The sequence below is a fragment of the Pan paniscus genome, chromosome 5, assembly GCF_029289425.2.
Source record: "Pan paniscus chromosome 5, NHGRI_mPanPan1-v2.0_pri, whole genome shotgun sequence".
In the NCBI taxonomy this organism is placed as follows: Eukaryota; Metazoa; Chordata; class Mammalia; order Primates; family Hominidae; genus Pan; species Pan paniscus.
The window spans coordinates 31,116,696-31,134,916 of NC_073254.2; positions in this window are offsets into that span (position 1 = coordinate 31,116,696).

Consider the following 18,221-nt stretch of genomic DNA (forward strand, 5'->3'; position numbering starts at 1 on the left):
ATGGTTTCACATTGTTAGCGATATCAACTTTGAAACAAGCTGTTTCTTTTCTTCCTTTTGTTTTAAGTGAACACGTTTTAAGTGGATAAGTTTAAAGGAAAATATATCCTGAGCTTTCAAGGTAACTGTTTAAAAAAATAAAACAACTCATTATTATTTGCAACTCCTTATTTTAGGGAATCAGGGTTTTCTCAATACTGCACAACAACATAAAAAATATACCTAACAACAAAAGGCAATAAATTGGAAACTGAAGTTAAAGAAGGTTGCAGCTGTCATCTCTAACACTGCTTTCAAATTTCTGTGTTCATCACAAAGCTTCATTGTTCTTTTTTCTTGATTTTATAAGTCAGCATTACACGCTGAAATCTAACATACATTATGCTAACAAAATTTTCCTTTATTCGTTTCATATATTGAGGTTTCAAGATTGTGTTTGAAAAAGAAGTAGAGACTAAAAATATTTGTAAACCACCAAGTAAAGGCAATGAATGATACAGAATTTGTACCTGTGGGTGATCACTGCCATAGCTATATAATGCCTAAATACAGGAAAGAGAAGCAAAAGTTTACAAAAACTGGTCCTTGTGGGAACTATGCTCCCCTATATGATTGCAAACACTCAGATATAAGTAATATATGAATGACTTACTTAATCTTCCTCTTCTTTTTCACAAGTTTGGGAGCAAGTAGGCAAAGCCTGGAACAATCACTGATGCAACATGTGTTTACACACATGCATGGTTCTTAGAGAATGGAAGGACAGGAGCTGAATAGTTCCATCTGCCAGTGGTAATGTAGCTCCCATCACCCTTCCCATCTAGTGCTCTCTGATTCAAGGGAAGGAATGTGCTTTGGAAGAGAGGGCAGGGGCTTATTACTCAGAGAGACGTAGGTTCAAAGCCAGCACGTTTATTATTAGCAGAGTAACTCTGAACTGACTCACTCCCATTCCATCGAGCCTCTTTTATCTGCAACATGGAGATGCTATGAGTTTCTGAAGATTCCTTAATATCTCATAAAAATAACATAAAACCACCTCCATATGAAGTATTCAATGAATAGCTTCCTCCCTTCTGGGGACCTTGTAGAAATGCTGATGAGGCTGCTCCAGCGACCAAAATCAATGTCCAATCTTGGGAAAGGACCTTCTAGGTGAAGGATGTCAACCCCATTCCTAAACATCACGGAGAGGTCCTCTCAGAAATACAGGTGTCCATCCCCATCCTAACCTCTTTCAGCCTCACTTTAGTGGTTATCTGTGAACGCACCTGATCCATGAGGATTAAAAGGACAACAGGGGCGGGGGGGAAGAACAAAGATTAAAGTAGACCCCCCCAAGGGCCAACGCTATGAAGAGCCACATGGCCATTCCTTGAGAATTACTAATCATGAATCATTCGGTTCTCCAGGACGCTCCTTTGGCTTAAACCGAAGTCAATCTTTTCTAAGCATTAAATGGGGACATCTTCTCTTCCCATTTAAAAGCAAGCAGTTGCCACTTCAGCTGTATAAATTATATAGGATTGAAAATAGTATAATTGGTTGGGCACAGTTGCTCATGCCTGTAATCCCAGAACTTTGGGATGCCCAGGTGGGTGGATCACCTAAGGTCAGGAATTCGAGACAAGCCTGGCCAACACAGTGAAACACTGTCTCTACTAAAAATACAAAAATTAGTCTCTACTGAAAATACAAAAATTAGTTAGCTACTCAGGAGGCTGAGGCAGCAGAATCACTTGAACCCGAGGGCCAGAGTTTGCAGTGAGCCAAGATCTCACCACTGCACTCCAGCCTGGGCGACAGAGCGAGACATCGTCTCAAAAAAAAAAGGCCAGGTGCAGTGCCTCATGCCTGTAATCCCAGCACTTTGGGAGGCCGAGGCCGGCAGATCACCTGAGGTCGGGAGTTGGAGACCAGCCCTACCAACATGGAGAAACCTCGTCTCTGCTAAAAATGTAAAATTAGCCGGGCGTGGTGGCACATGCCTGTAATCCCAGCTACTCAGAAGGCTGAGGCAGGAGAACCACTTGAACCCAGGAGGCGGAGGTTGCAGTGAGCCAAGATCGTGCCATTGCCCTCCAGCATGGGCAACAAGAGCAAAACTCCATCTCAAAAAAAAAAAAAAAGAAAATAGTATAGTTGAAAGAAACGTGGAGTTTGTAATTAGAGTTCTCTTTTCCCCCCTTCTCAAAGCAAACAGAAACAAATTGCACAAAAACATGTTGTTTAAAAGGTTGCTATCCTCCTGTTTCTATCTTTAGTCTTGCTGTCTTTGTCTTTCTAAGATGCCAGAGAAGTTTCCTCTGCATATAGAAAATATTCTGGGATTTGTCTGTCTTGTGCCCTCACTAGGGAAGTCCCCTTAGGGGTCCAAATGTCAGGCCGTTCTTAGATTGCCTTTTTGCCTATAACACACGAGGTTGTAATGTGGCTCATGAACAAGACAGATGCCTACTACAGCAAGTAGAATTCTGCAAACGACATTCAATGACATCCACAGAGAGAAGACCTGCAACTCGGTAGAAAAGAAACACGATGTTTGGTCAACTGAGCACCAGACTGTGAGCTTTTTGAGGGTAAAGATTATGTTTTCTCCGAGTTCAGGGTGTATTGCTGGCATTCAATAAATATTTAGGGAATGAATACATGCAGGGATGAATATGTGATGAACAGGTTACAAATACAGTTCAGAATTCATAACTAGTAATGAATGATATGAGAAAGTAAACCTTTCCAGATTTTGTTGATAGCATAAGATTAAATTCAGCTGGAAAAGGAAAACATTTAGGATTATCCATCTCTGAGTGATTGTGTGTCAGTCTTCAGAGGAAAAACTGAATTTTTCTTTAAAAAAGCCAGTGGGACAGTCATTTCTGAAAACTCATTTGTGAATCAAAACCAGAGTAGACCAAGTGACTGAGCATTCCAATGAAAGGGTAAAAAAAGAAGAAATATGGCTGATTTTTTTCCCACTCTCACTGGTGTGAGATTTTAAAGACATTCCTTCCTGTCAAAAGGATGGCGTCAAATGTATTTTAAGTATCGACATAAACCTGCCTCTTCATATCCCTCTTGTTCTTATAGTACATCTATTCTTGTCTCATTCCACCACAACAAGTTTTATAATAGCAGGTAGGTTTGTGCATTTATCACTTTTATCTTTTGAAAATGTTACAGACAATTAACTCACATTAAAACTCTATTACTGATTTAAAAGTTCAAGATTTAGAATTTAAGGATTCTGATGAAAGTTTAGCGTAAACCTACTTTAGCTGACTAGATTTTTTAAAAGGTTTAGGAATTGTTTACCTCCTTTAAGCATTATTAAACTTACTTTATCACCATCATTTGCATCCAGACAACATGCTAATCAAAAGTGATTTAGTCTTTAAAGTAATTCTTTTTAAAATTTTATTAGATTTGGTGTGGAGGAAAATTTGATGTGAGAAAATTAAAAAACTGGGTTCAAGGTCTGTTTTTGGTGTGTTTCACTTGTGTAATCTTACATAATCATGTTACTTTTCTCAGCATCAGTCTCATCATTGATAGAGGGGGTATACTCTCAGCACTTTGGGAGGCTGAGGCGGGTGGATCACAAGGTCAGGAGATCGAGACCATCCTGGCTAACACGGTGAAACCCCGTCTCTACTAAAAATACAAAAAAATTAGCTGGGCGTAGTGGCAGGTGCCTGTAGTCCCAGCTACTCAGGAGGCTGAGGCAGGAGAATCGCTTGAACCCGGGAGGCAGAGGTTGAAGTGAGCCAAGATTGTGCCACTGCACTCCAGCCTGGGCGACAGAGTGAGACTCCGTCTCAAAAATAAAATAAAATAAAGAGGAGGTAAAAAACCATAACTGTCTAAGAATTGCTCTGAGGATTACATCAGTGTAAGGTAATGAACTTTACTGAAATGTATGCAAAAAATATCACTTTCATTATCATCATCATCATCTTCACCTGATACTTTAAAAACTTCAAATGAAAGAGGGTAAGAAAGAACCCACTGGATCCCCTACTCTGTACCTGGCATTGTGCTACAGGTTGTGCATATGTGTCACTTTTAGGTTACAACAACAGCCCAACTGTCTACACATAAATTTATATCTGCTGTATAGGAATAAACTATATTTCCAATTCTGGAAAATGAGGTGCAGAGAGGATTAAGTAACATGCTTGAATTCAAGTATGCTTCAATAATTAAATCGAAGCTGGGCGAGATGGCTCACACTTGTAATCCCAGCACTTTGGGAGGCTGAGTCAGGCGGATCACTTGAGGTCAGGAGTTCAAGACCAGCCTGGCCAACATGGCGAAACCCCGTCTCTACTAAAACTACAAAAAAGGTTAGCCAGGCCTGGTGGCACGTGCCTGTAATTCCAGCTACTCAGACAATCGCTTGAACCCAGGAAGTGGAGGTTGCAGTGAGCTGAGATGGCTGGACTCCAGCCTGGGCAATAAGAGCGAGACTCTGTCTCAAAAAAAAAAAAAAAAAAAAAAACACAGAAGAATTAGATCGATAAATATTTACTGAGTGCTTACAGTGTGCCAAGTACTGATTTAGGTACAGGGATAGAGCAGTGAGCTGAGCAGACAAAATCCCTGCCATCAGAGAGCTGACCAGGAACTGAATTCTTCTGAATTCAAAATCATTGTTTTCCCCACTCCATATTGTGCCAGTGCTTGGGGCTTGCACTTGCTCTCTCTAAAGGAACTACTTGTATAGAAAATAACATCTGGGCAGCAGCACAATTGCATAAATGGTTAACCCCCCCTTCTAGGGGCTCTGTAGCCTCAGGGGTCAAGGCTGCCTGAGGGCTGAGGCAATCCATACTTGGATATACCTGTAGCCCATTTGTAACAAACTGGCTTGAGAAGCTGCATTATCTACAGTGTAGCCAATGATTTGGGAATATCCCTAATTTGTACTGATTTCCTCCCATGTTAATTATTATTGCTACACAGTACATGTAATTCCTAGTATTATACAGAGACTGGAATAGACTTTCCACTCTCTTACTGCCATAGACTTAGTGCTTTTGGCAGGTCAGCAAGATGAGGTCAAAACAACCTTTGTAGTCAGCAGATAAAACTAAACAGCCATCAGAAACATTTTTAAAATATGCTATTAAATTATTATAGTAGACAGCAAAACCAAGAAATTAATGCAAAAGAACCAAGAGATTTCTTAATCTTATCACCAGTTCAGATTCAGAAAAAGAACAAAAAGCTGTGATCTGGGAGCTTGGATATTATAGCAATTAAGCAGCTTGGATATAAAAAGAGGTAGATAAGCTCACCTTCAGGGGGACTCAGCAGTGACCACCACTGTTATGTATGGAAGGGAGTAAAGGGAATGTGAGAGGATATATGAACTTGAGGTCAGGAAACATGTGGCAGGCATTGGGTTGGGAAGACTGTATTTACTAAGGATCTGAAGTGTGGAAAATGCTCTAGGAGACAGAAGGAAGGAAGGAGAGCATCTCTATAAGTAACACCCAATCTAACCAGGTAGTAAGACTCATCTTGATGTAAAAAAGAAGTAACCACACAACAGAGCTGTAGAAAACTTCACTATTAGAAAACAAACTACCCAGTTTTTAAAATGGACAAAAGACCTGACCAGGCACCTTACCAAATTAGACATAGAGATGGCAAGTAAGCACATAAAAAGATGCTCCACATTATGAATCACTAGGGAACTGTGAATTAAAACAAACACAAGATACCACCTATGAAAATGGCCAAAATCCAACACGCTGCCAACAGCAAATGCTGGCAAGGATGCAGAGCCATAGGAACTCTCAATTCATTGCGGGTGGGAATGCAAATAGTAAGCTACTTGGGAAAACAGTTTGGCAGTTTCCTACAAAGCTAAACATACTCTTAACATGCAATGTGGCAAGCATGCTCCTTGGTATCTACACAAATAAACTAAAAACTTAAGTCCACACAAAAACCTGCACTCAAATGTTTATAGCAGCTTCATTCATAATCGTGAACGGGTACATGAACTGTGGTACATCCATACAATAGAATATTATTCAGCACTAAAAACAAATAAGCTATCAAGCCATAAAAATGAGAGGTGAAGCCAGCTGGACTTGCTGGGTTGAGTGGGGACTTGGGGAACTTTCCCGTCTTACAAAAGGATTGTAAAACACACCAATCAGGAACTTTCCTGTCTTATAAGAGGTTTGTAAAGTGCACCAATCAGCACTTGGTAAAATGCACCAATCAGTGCTCTGTAAAATGCACCAATCAACGCTCTGTAAAATGCACCAATCAGCTGGATTATAAAAGTAGCCAATCGCAGGGAGGATTGAAAAAAACGGCACTCTGATAGGACAGAAACAGAATATGGGAGGGGACAAATAAGGGAATAAAAGCGGGCCACCCCAGCCAGCAGTGGCAACCCATTTGGGTCCCCTTCCATGCTGGGGAAGCTTTGTCCTGTCGCTCTTCACAGTTAACCTTGCTACTGCTCACTCTTTGGGTCCATGCCATCTTTAAGAGCTGTAACACTCACCGTGAAGGTCTGTGCCTCCATTCTTGAAGTCAGCGAGACCATGAATCCACCGGCTGGAACCAACTCTGGACACATCTTGGGGTATCCTCCCAGATATCGCAACGTGGTGAGTACCATCAGACCCCTTTTGCTTGCTATTCTGTCCTATTTTTCCTTAGAATTCAGGGGCTAAAACTAGGCACCTGTCAGCCAGTTAAAAGCAACTAGCACGGCCACAGGACTAAGGACATGGATGTCAGGCTCTCTGGGAAAGGGCTCACTAACAACCCCCGACTTTTTGGAGTCAGGAGCATTGGTTTGCCTGGAACCAGCTTCTGCTTTTCCTGCACTTCCGGGCTAAGCCTAGGGTCGACAGAGAGGAAAGCCATTCAGTTCCGGGGTCTCAACAAAAAGTTGGTTGGCCCTGCAGCCGTGAGCAGAACTCTCAAAGTTACATCGCCCAAACAAGACTCACCCATCTATCCTATCTATCCTGACCCTTGCCTCCTGGGTCCTAACACCTGTCAGACAAACTTTCTCCCACCTCTCTTCTCCAAGGTTAGTCCTGCTTCTAAAAACCACTCCCTGTCCCTGGTGCTCTTCCAGTTTCTCCTATAAGGATGATTTCTAATATAAATTTCAGGACCCTGCTCCCTTCTTTAGGCACCCAGGCTCACCAATCAGAAAGATATAATTTTTGTCCAAAGCCCTGTTGTGGGGGACTATCTGGAATCTTAGGATCCCTCCTCAGACTAGCAGGCCTAACAAAGGCTATTCCTAAAGCTAGGATATGAGGAGCCTCAGAAATTATATCCTTCCTATTCATATGATAAGTGAGGACAAAAGGCATCACTCTTCCAACCTTGGAGATCCCTTCCTTCCCTCAGGGTATGGCCCTCCACTCCATTTTGAGGCATATTATCTTTATAGTACAAGGGTAAGGTCCTAATAACAGGAGAAAACACTTAGGACTCTAACAGGTTTTCAAGAACGCATTGGTAAGGGCCACTAAATCTGACTTTTCTCGGTCCTCTTTGTGGTCTAAAGACAAAAGGCAAGGGTGCAGGTTTTTGAGAATGCATTGGTACGGGCCACTAAATCTGACCTTCCTCAGTCCTTTTTGTGGTCTAGGAGGAAAACTAGTGTTTCTGCTGCTGCTTTGGTGAGCACAGCTATTCCGAACAGCAGGATCCAGGGACTGTTGTGGGTTCTTGGGCAGGGAGAAGAGAAAAAACAAAACAAAACTGCAGGCGGTTTTTTCTTTCAGATGGGAAACACGCAGGCATCAACAAGCTCACCCTTGAAATGCATCCTAAGCCATTGGGACCAATTTGTCCTGCAAACCCTGAAAAAGAAGTGGCTTATTTTTTCTGCACTACGGTCTGGCCTCAATATTATCTCTCTAATAGGGAAAAATGGTCACCTAAGGGAAGTATAAATTACAACACTATTCTGCAGGTTGACCTTTCCTGTAAGAGGGAAGGGAAATGGAGTGAAATACCTTATGTCCAAGCTTTCTTTTTACTGAAGGATAATCCACAACTATGCAAAGCTGGCGATTTACATTCCACAGGAGGACCTCTCAGATTACCTCCATATCCTAGCCTCCCTACAGCTCCCCTTCCTATTAATGATGAGCCTCCTCTAATCTCCTCCATCCAGAAGGAAACAAGCAAAGAAATTTCCAAAGGACCACCAAACCCCCCAGGCTATCAGTTATGTCTCCTTTAAGCTGTAGGGGGAGGGGAATTTGGCCCAACACGGGACCTTCTCCCTCTCTGAATTAAAGCAGATCAAGGTAGACCTGGGGAAGTTTTCAGATGATCCTGGTAGGTATACAGATGTCCTACAGGGTCCAGGGCAAACCTTCGACCTCACTTGGAGAGATGTCATGCTATTGTTAGATCAAACCCTGGCCTTTAATGAAAAGAATGCAGCTTTAGCTGCAGCCTGAGAGTTTGGAGATACCTGGTATCTTAGTCAAGTAAATGACAAAATGACAGCTGAAGAAAGGGACAAATTCCCTAATGGTCAGCAAGCCATCCCCATTATGGATCCCCACTGGGACCTAGACTCAGATCATGGGAACTGGAGTCGCAAACATCTGTTGACCTGTATTCTAGAAGGACTAAGGAGAATTAGGAAAAAGCCCATGAATTATTCAATGATGTCCACCATAACTCAGGGAAAGGAAGAAAATCCTACTGCCTTCCTCAAGCAGCTATGGGAGGCCTTAAGAAAATATACTCCCCTGTCACCCAACTCCCTCAAGGGTCAATTGATCCTAAAAGATGTTTATTACCCAATCAGCCGAGATATCAGGAGAAAGCTCCAGAAGCGAGCCCTTGGCCCTGAACAAAATCTGGAGGCATTATTAAACCTGGCAACCACGGTGTTCTCTAATAGGGACCAAGAGGAACAGGCAGAAAAGGAAAAGCGAGATAAGAGAAAGGCTGCAGCCTTAGTCATGGCCCTCAGACAAACAAACCTTGGTGGTTCAGAGAGGACAGAAAATGGAGCAGGCCAATCACCTAGTAGGGCTTGTTATCAGTGTGGTTTGCAAGGACACCTTAAAAAAGACTGTCCAACAAGAAACAAGCTACTCCCTCACACATGTCCACTATGCCAAGGCAATCACTAGAAGGGGTACTGCCCCAGAGGACAAAGGTTCTTCGGGCCAGAAGCCCCCAACCAGATGATCCAACAACAGGACTGAGGGTGCCTGGTGCAAGCACCAGCTCATGTCATCACCCTCACTGAGCCCCGGGTAAGTTTAGCCATTGATGGCCAGGAAATTGACTTCCTCCTGGACACTGGCATGGCCTTCTCAGTGTTAATCTCCTGCCCCAGACAGCTGTCCTCAAGATCCATTACCATCCAAGGAATCCTGGGACAGCCTGTAACCAGGTATTTCTCCCCCCTCCTCAGTTGTAATTGGGAGACTTTGCTCTTTTCACATGCTTTTCTTATGCCTGAAAGCCCCACACCCTTATTAGGGAGGGACATATTAGCCAAAGCTGGAGCCATTACCTATATGAATATGGGGAACAAGTTACCCATTTGTTGTCCCCTACTTGAGGAGGGAATCAACCCTGAAGTCTGGGCATTGGAAGGACAATTCAGAAAGGCAAAAAATGCCCACCCAGTCCAAATCAGGCTATAAGACCCCACCACTTTGCCTTATCAAAGGCAATATCTCTTAAGGCCTGAAGCTCATAAAGGATTACAGGATATTGTTATACATTTAAAAGTTCAAGGCTTCATAAGAAAATGCAGTAGCCCCTGCAACACCCCAATTCTAGGAGTACAAAAACTGAATGGTCAGTGGAGACTAGTGCAAGATCCTAGACTCATCAGTGAGGAAGTAATTCCTCTATATCCGGTTGTACCCAACCCCTATACCCTGCTCTCTCAAATACTAGAGGAAGCAGAATGGTTTCACTGTTCTGGACCTCAAGGATGCTGCCTTCTGCATTCCCCTGCACTCTGACTCCCAGTTTCTCTTTGCCTTTGAGGATCCCACAGACCACACAACCCAACTTACATGGACGGTCTTGCCTCAAGGGTTTAGGGATAGCCCTCATCTGTTTGGTCAGGCATTGTCCCAAGATCTAGGCCACTTCTCAAGTCCAGGCATGCTGGTCCTTCAGTATGTGGATGATTTACTTTTGGCTACCAGTTCGGAAGCTTCATGCCAGCAGGCTACTCTAGATCTCTTGAACTTTCTAGCTAATCAAGGGTACAAGGCATCTAAATCGAAGGCCCAGCTCTGCCTACAACAAGTCAAATATCTCAGCCTAATCTTAGCCAGAGGAACCAGGGCCCTCAGCAAAGAACAAATACAGCCTATACTGGCTTGTCCTTGCCCTAACACATTAAAACAGTTGTGGGGGTTCCGTGGGATCACTGGCTTTTACTGACTATGGATCCCCGGATACAGCGAGATGGCCAGGCCACTCTATACTCTAATCAAGGAGACCAAAAGGGCAAATATTCATCTAGTAGAATGGGAACCGGAGGCAGAAACAGCCTTCAAAACCTTAAAGCAGGCCCTAGTACAAACTCAAGACTTAAGCCTTCCCCAAGACAAAACTTCTCTTTATACCTCACAGAGAGAGCGGGAATAGCTCTTGGAGTCCTTACTCAGACTTGTAGGACAACCCCACAACCAGTAAGGAAGGAACCCCACAACCTATGTAAGGAAATTGATGTAGTAGCAAAAGGCTGGCCTCACTGTTTACGGGTAGCTGTGGCAGTGGCTATCTTAGTGTCAGAGGCTATCAAAATAATACAAGGAAAGGATCTCACCATCTAGACTACTCATGATGTAAATGGCATACTAGGTGCCAAAGGAAATTTATGGCTATCAGAAAACCACCTACTCAGGTACCACGCGCTACTCCTTCAGGGACTGGTGCTTCAAATACACACGTATGTAGCCCTCAACCCTGCTACTTTTCTCCCAGAGGATGGAGAACCAATCGAGTACGACTGCCAACAAATTGTAGCCCAGACTTATGCTTCCCAACAGGATCTCTTAGAAGTACCCTTAGCTAATCCTGACCTTAACCTATATACCGATGGAAGTTCATTTGTGGAGAATGGGATATGAAGGGCAGGTTATGCCATAGTTAGTGATGTAACAGTACTTGAAAGTAAGTCTCTTCCCCCCACGGACCAGCGCCTAGTTAGCAGAACTTACCCAAGCCTTAGAACCGGGAAAGGAAAAAAGAATAAATGTGTATACAGATAGCAAGTATGCTTATCTAATCCTACATGCCCATGCTGCAATATGGAAAGAAAGGGAGTTCCTAACCTCTGGGGGAACCCCCATTAAATACCACAAGGAAATTATGGAGTTATTGCACACAGTGCAAAAACCCAGGGAGGTGGCAGTGTTACACTGCTGAAGCCATCAAAAAGGTGAAGGAGAAGAGGCAGAAGGAAACCACTGGGCAGATGCTGAGGCCAAAATTGCTGCCAGGCAGAACCTCCCATTAGAAATACCTATGGAGGGACCCATGGTATGGAACAACCCCCTCCAAGAGATTAAGCCCCAGTACTCCCTGATCAAAACAGAATGGGGACTTTCACGGGGGCATAGTTTTCTCCCCTTGGGGTGGTTAATGGCAGAAGAGGGAAAGGTACTCATATCCAAAGTCAGCCAGTGGAAAATACTTAAGACCCCCCGCCAAACTTTTCATATGGGTATTGAGAACACTCATCAAATGGCCAAATCCCTATTTACAGGGCCATATCTCCTCCAGACCATCCAACAAGTAGTCAAAGCCTGTGAGGTGTGCCAAAGGAATAATCTCTTGGTCCATCGTAAGGTCCCTTTTGGGGAACAAAGAATAGGTCACTATCCCGGAGAGGACTGGCAGTTAGACTTCACCCATATGCCTAAGTCAAGGGGATTTCAATACTTGTTGGTCTGTGTTGACCAACCAAATTGGATAGAAGCCTTCCCCTGCAAGACGGAGAAGGCTCAGGAAGTGGTTAAAGTACTAACTCATGAAACAATTCCCAGATTCGGGCTTCCCCAAAGCTTACAAAACGACAATGGTCCGGCTCTTAAAGCCACGGTAACTCAGGGAATTTCCAGGGCACTAGGGATACAATATCACTTTCACTGTGGCTGGAGGCCACAATCCTCAGGGAAGGCTGAGAAGGCAAATGAAACACTCAAGAGGCACTTAAGGAAACGAACACAAGAAACTCATCTCCCATGGCCTACTCTCTTGCCCATGGCCTTGTTGAGAATCCAAAATTCTCCTCACAAAATGGGGCTCAGTCCATACGAAATGCTGTATGGATGACCTTTTCTCACAAATGACCTCCTACTTGATCAGGAAACGGCCAAGTTGGTCAAAGATATAACTTCTTTGGCAAAATACCAACAAAACGTTAAAAACCTATGCAAAGGATGTCACAGAGACAAGGGAACAGAGTTGTTCCAACCAGGAGATTTACTGTTGGTCAAGTCCCTCCCCTCTTCCTCCTCATCTATGGATTCCTTCTGGGAAGGACCATACTCAGTAATCCTCTCTACCCCCACTGCAGTTAAGGTGGCAGGAGTGGAATCTTGGATTCACCACATGCGAGTTAAACTTTGGACACCCCCTGAAGAACCTGTAGGACCATCAGCTCAGGAGTCCCAAGATCAGCCAGACCAGTCTCGATAAACCTGTGAACCATTGGAAGATTCGTGTCTCCTATTTCAGAAGGAAACATCCCAGACTAAAAAGGCCCCTATAGCTGATCCTAAGGAAAAACTCTTTCCTATTTAAAAAGGATAAGTGAAAACCTACATAATCTTTAACACCACTCCTTGCCCCTTTAATGGAATCCTTTTACTGTTTCATCACATTATTAAGCAGTATACTAACCGTTCTCTTTGCAGCAGGACTATATACTGTAGCTCCTCCCGGGACAAAAATCCTAATCACATCAACCTTTTTTACATGCAATCCAGCTTTTACGCTCTTACATTTCCAACCTCACCTATTTCATGAGCAATGAAAAGCCCTGTAACCGTGAATACCATCTTAACTTTCCAAGCCCCTTTATGCATCCAACGCAACCTGTTATCAGGCCTGCCCCTGGGGCACCTACTATCCCATCAGTGTAATTACACCCTCCAACTTCAAGCCCCAAATGATCATAGTAACTTCCAAGGCACCCAAACCGCTCTATTCAGATGGCTTGTCTGCTTCTCAGGGCCCCCAAAAATCATCACCTCCTCCCTGCTTAACAAACAGTCCAGGTTTTGTAATGGCAAACATACTCCCTGTATGACCATTCACCCCTGGACCCCCTGCAGCAGCACCCCCACCACTAAGGAATACCTTCTCATCCTCTCTTTCAATCACTCTCTTGAATGGTTCCTAGTAGATACAAAACAGTTTTTTCTCCAATGGGAAAATAGAACACAGGGAGTCACTCAGCTTGCTCCCAACACCCCTTTCCAGCCACTCACAAGACTACCTTGGCAAGTACTCTAGGAGTATGGGAAAATGAAAACAACAAACTCACACACCTTTTTAACGTACACAACCAGTTCTGTCTACCCAGCCAAGGCATATTCTTATGTGGAACTTCAACTTATATCTGCCTCCCCACTAACTGGACAGGCACCTGCACCTTAGTCTTCCTAAGTCCCAACATTAACATTACCACAGGAAATCAGACCCTATCAGTGCCCCTCAAAGCTCAGGTCCGTCAGTACAGGGCCATACAACTAATACCTCTACTTATAGGGTTAAGAATAGCCACTGCTACAGGAACCAGAATAGCCAGTTTATCTACTTCATTATCCTACTACCACACACTCTCAAAGGATTTCTCAAGACAGTTTGCAAGAAATAACAAAATCTATCCTTACTCTACAATCCCAAATAGACTCTTTGGCAGTAGTGAATCTCCAAAACCGCCAAGGCCTAGACCTCCTCACTGCTGAGAAAGGAAGACTCTGCACCTTCTTAAGGGAAGAGTGTTGTTTTTACACTAACCAGTCAGGGATAGTACAAGATGCTGCCCAGCAGTTACAGGAAAAGGCTTCTGAAATCAGACAATGCCTTTCAAACTCTTATACCAACCTCTAGAGTTGGGCAACATGGTTTCTCCCCTTTCTACGTCCCATGACAGCCATCTTGCTATTACTCACCTTCGGGCCCTGTGTTTTTAACCTCTTTGTCAAATTTGTTTCCTCCAGGATTGATACCATCAAGCTACAGATGGTCTTACAAATGGAACCCCAAATGAGCTCAACTCACAACTTCTACCAAGGACCCCTGGACTGACCCACCAGCCCTCTGGCCTAGAGTGTTCCCCTCTGGAGGGCACTACAACTGCAGGGCCCCTTCTTCACCCCTATCCAGCAGGAAGTAGCTAGAGCAGTCATCACCCAGTTCCCGACAGCAGTTGGAGTATCCTGTTTAGAGGGGGGATTGAAAGGTGAGGCCAGCTGGACTTCCTGGGTCGAGTAGGGACTTGAGGAACTTTCCTGTCTTACAAGAGGATGTAAAATGCACCAATCAGGAACTTTCCTGTCTTACAAGAGGTTTGTAAAATGCACCAATCAGCACTTCGTAAAATGCACCAATAAGTGCTCTGTAAAACGCACCAATTAGTGCTCTGTAAAATGCATCAATCAGCAGGATTCTAAAGGTAGCCAATCGCAGGGAGGATTGAAAAAAGGGCACTCTGACAGAACAGAAATGGAACATGGGCAGGGACAAATAAGGGAATAAAAGCTGGCCACCACAGCCAGCAGCAGCAACCCACGTGGGTCCCCTTCCACGCTGTGGAAGCTTTGTCCTTTTGCTCTTCACAATAAACCTTGCTACTGCTCACTCTTTGGGTCCATGCCATCTTTAAGAGCTGTAACACTCACCATGAAGGTCCGCAGCTCCATTCTTGAAGTCAGCGAGACCATGAACCCACCGGTAGGAACCAATTCCAGACACAAAAAGACATAGAGGAAACTTACACGCATATTGCCACATGAAAGAAGCCAATGTGAAAAGGGTACATACTGTATGATTCCAACTTTATGACATTTTGGAAAAGGCAAAGCTACAGGGATAGTAAAAAAAAAAAAAAAAAAATCAGGGGTTTTGGGGATTGGGAGGAACAAATAAGCAGAGCACAAAGAGTTGTTAGGACACATGTCATCTATTTGTCAAACACAGAATGTACAACATGAAGAATGAACTCTAACATGAACTATAGACTTTAGTTAATAATAATGTATCCATATTAGTTCAATTTCAACAAATGTAAGATGCAAGATGTTAGTAGTAGGGACACTGTTTGTCAGGGGTGGGGGAGGCTAGGAATATAGGAACTCTTTGCACTTTCAAATCAATTTTTCTGTAAACCTAAAACTGTTCTATAAAAAAGCCTATTAATTAAAAAACAAAAAAAACAACAACACTGCACTGACAGCTGTTTGAAGTGTTCCTCCCAGGTGTCCTTCCAGATACTAGCTAGAGCCAAGTGGAATTAATCAGGCAAGGTGCAACGGCTGGGTGTGGTAGCTGATGCCTGTAATCCCAGCACTTTGGGAGGCCAAGGCAGGTTGATCACCGAAGGGCAGGAGACCAGCCTGGCCAACATGGTGAAACCCCATCTCTACTAAAAATAGAAAAATGAGCTGGGCATGGTGGCAGGTGTCTGTAGTCCTAGCTACTTGGGAGGCTGAGGCAGGAGAATCGCTTGAACCCAGGAGACGGAGGTCGCCGTGAGCCAAGATCGTGCCACTGCACTCCAGCCTGGGTGACAAGAGTGAAATTCCATTTCCAAAAACAAAACAAAACAAAACAAAAAATCAGGGAAGGTGCCATAAAGATGACACCCAGGCAAGGTTTGAAGGGCTAGAGGAGAGCCAGTTTTTTGGCCAAGAACTAGGAGGATGCAATGATTCAGATGGGGATGAGGGCAAGGGCAGGGTCTGGGATGGGATGAATGCATGGGGAAGAGTAGTCAGCAGAGCATCATGTTTGACTGGAAGACAAGAGCCACAAACCTCCAGTTCTTTAGCAGAAGAACTGGAGGTAAAGATAGGTGCATCAAAGATAGCCTGTGATTAGGAGGTTAAAATGAAATCTGAAAGACAGAGTCACTCCAGACTCTGGGAAAGCTCATGATGCAATCAAAATGATGTACCAAGAGGTGTCTCTGCTAAGTCCGGGCCACATAAAGACATGAGAGATGGGGAGGCCCACTACAGGTGAGGTCATGAGTCCTTGCTTTGAGGGAAAGTAAACAGAAAATACAAGGATTCTAAGGGAATGCATAATTTCCAAGAAAAGTCATAGCGAACTGTGTCCAGGAAGCTAAGATGGAAGAGGAATAACTTCTTAAAAGTACTAAATGTGGCCAGGCGCGGTGGCTCATGCCTGTAATCCCAGCACTTTGGGAGGCCAAGGCGGGTGGATCACAAGGTCAGGAGATCGAGAACATCCTGGCTAACACAGTGAAACCCCATCTCTACTAAAAATACAAAAATTAGCTGGGCGCAGTGGCAGGTGCCTGTAATCCCAGCTACTAGGGAGGCTGAGGCAGGAGAATCGCTTGTACCCAGGCGGGGGCGGAGACTGCAGTGAGCCGAGATTGCGCCACTGCACTCCAGTCTGGGTGACAGAGTCAGACCCCATCTCAAAAAAAAAAAAAAGAAGGCCTAAATGTCAGGAGGGAACCCAAGTGGATAACTCTCTATCAAGTAGGGTTCCTAGATTTCTTCTCTTTCAGAATTCTCATCTGATCATATTTAGGATAGCGCAAGAGGGCAGTACAATTGATATCGGCAGAAAAGAGAAAAGGGGGCATATCCAACTGGTGAAATCGAAGAACTTTCACTCTTACATTCATATACTGGAAAAGTCAGTAGCCAGAAAAATATTTTGAAAATCTGTAATAATTCAGATGGAAAGACATTCACAACTTTTGCAATGTGAGAGAAGAAATTTCGGAAAAGTAGATCAAGCATGATTCTATTTCTGTAAAGCTACATGTATTTATTTGTATATATATATATATCCATAGAAAATCTTCTGGAAGAAAACACACTCAAATGCTAACGGTGGTGAACATCTATGGGCAGGTAGATAATAATGACATAGCAGATTTTTAATATTACTAGTTTGTATTTCCTTAATTTCTCTTCAAGCTATTACAGAGAATCCATGTAAAAGACTAATGTTTTCAATGAAAGAATTAATATTCTTTCCATCTCATAACTCAAGTTTCCAATAACGTCTTCCTCGCTGAGGGTAGAATAGTCAGTGCCTTACACAAAAGCCAGTGTTTGCATTAAATGACTGTGGTGCAGCCTCGCATAACATAAATGACTTCAACAGCCACATCCTGATGCACAAGGGAAAACAAAGGAATGGAAATTTCAAAAAGCTAAAGTCACAAAAAGTAATGGAAGGAGTAGTAACAACAGCAGCAAAGGGAAATGCCCTGGGCGGGGAGACAGACCCCCACCCACACATCCCCAGCACTTGTTTTCTTGACTCTGGAGGCGCTTTCTTGATTAGTCTACTTAAAAAATTGTTATTGTTTTAAAAATTGTAGCTTAAAATAACATCAAAATGCACAACATATGCAGAAACACCCCATGATGCAAATTATGTATGAAGAGGATGCAGCGATGTGACCGGGAGTTAGCATGAAGCGTGGTTACTCTATCACGGAGATATGCTCCCCATCCACAAACCAGAGGGACGCACGGTCCAATCACCAGTGTCAGGTTTTACTGTTTGGTTTTATTTGTCAAAACTACTGCTTTACATGCAGAGGAGGGAGGAGTGTGTGTTTCTTCGGGTGGGGGATGGAGGGAGCATTATAGAAGAACACGCATCCCAGTGACAGTATTTTTAAAGACTGTATCTACCACCTTTTCTGAACTAACAATTTCACCTTGAAATCTGTTACAATAAGTACCTTTAATCAAAAGCCATTTGTTTTCAATTCTTTTCTATGGGCATACATTCACTATAGCTATTTACTGTAGTTCATTATTTCAGCATATTGCAATTATCATTCTTGTAGCCTTCAATCCTATTGCATTAATGTAGGAGTATGAAAAAGTCAGAAAGGAAAACTTAAAACAGTTCATTTTAAACTGTATTGCCTGTTAACAACCCTGTCCAAAATTTTAGTAGGTAAAGAAGCTGAACCACTGCCTACAAGAAGACCAAAAGATTGT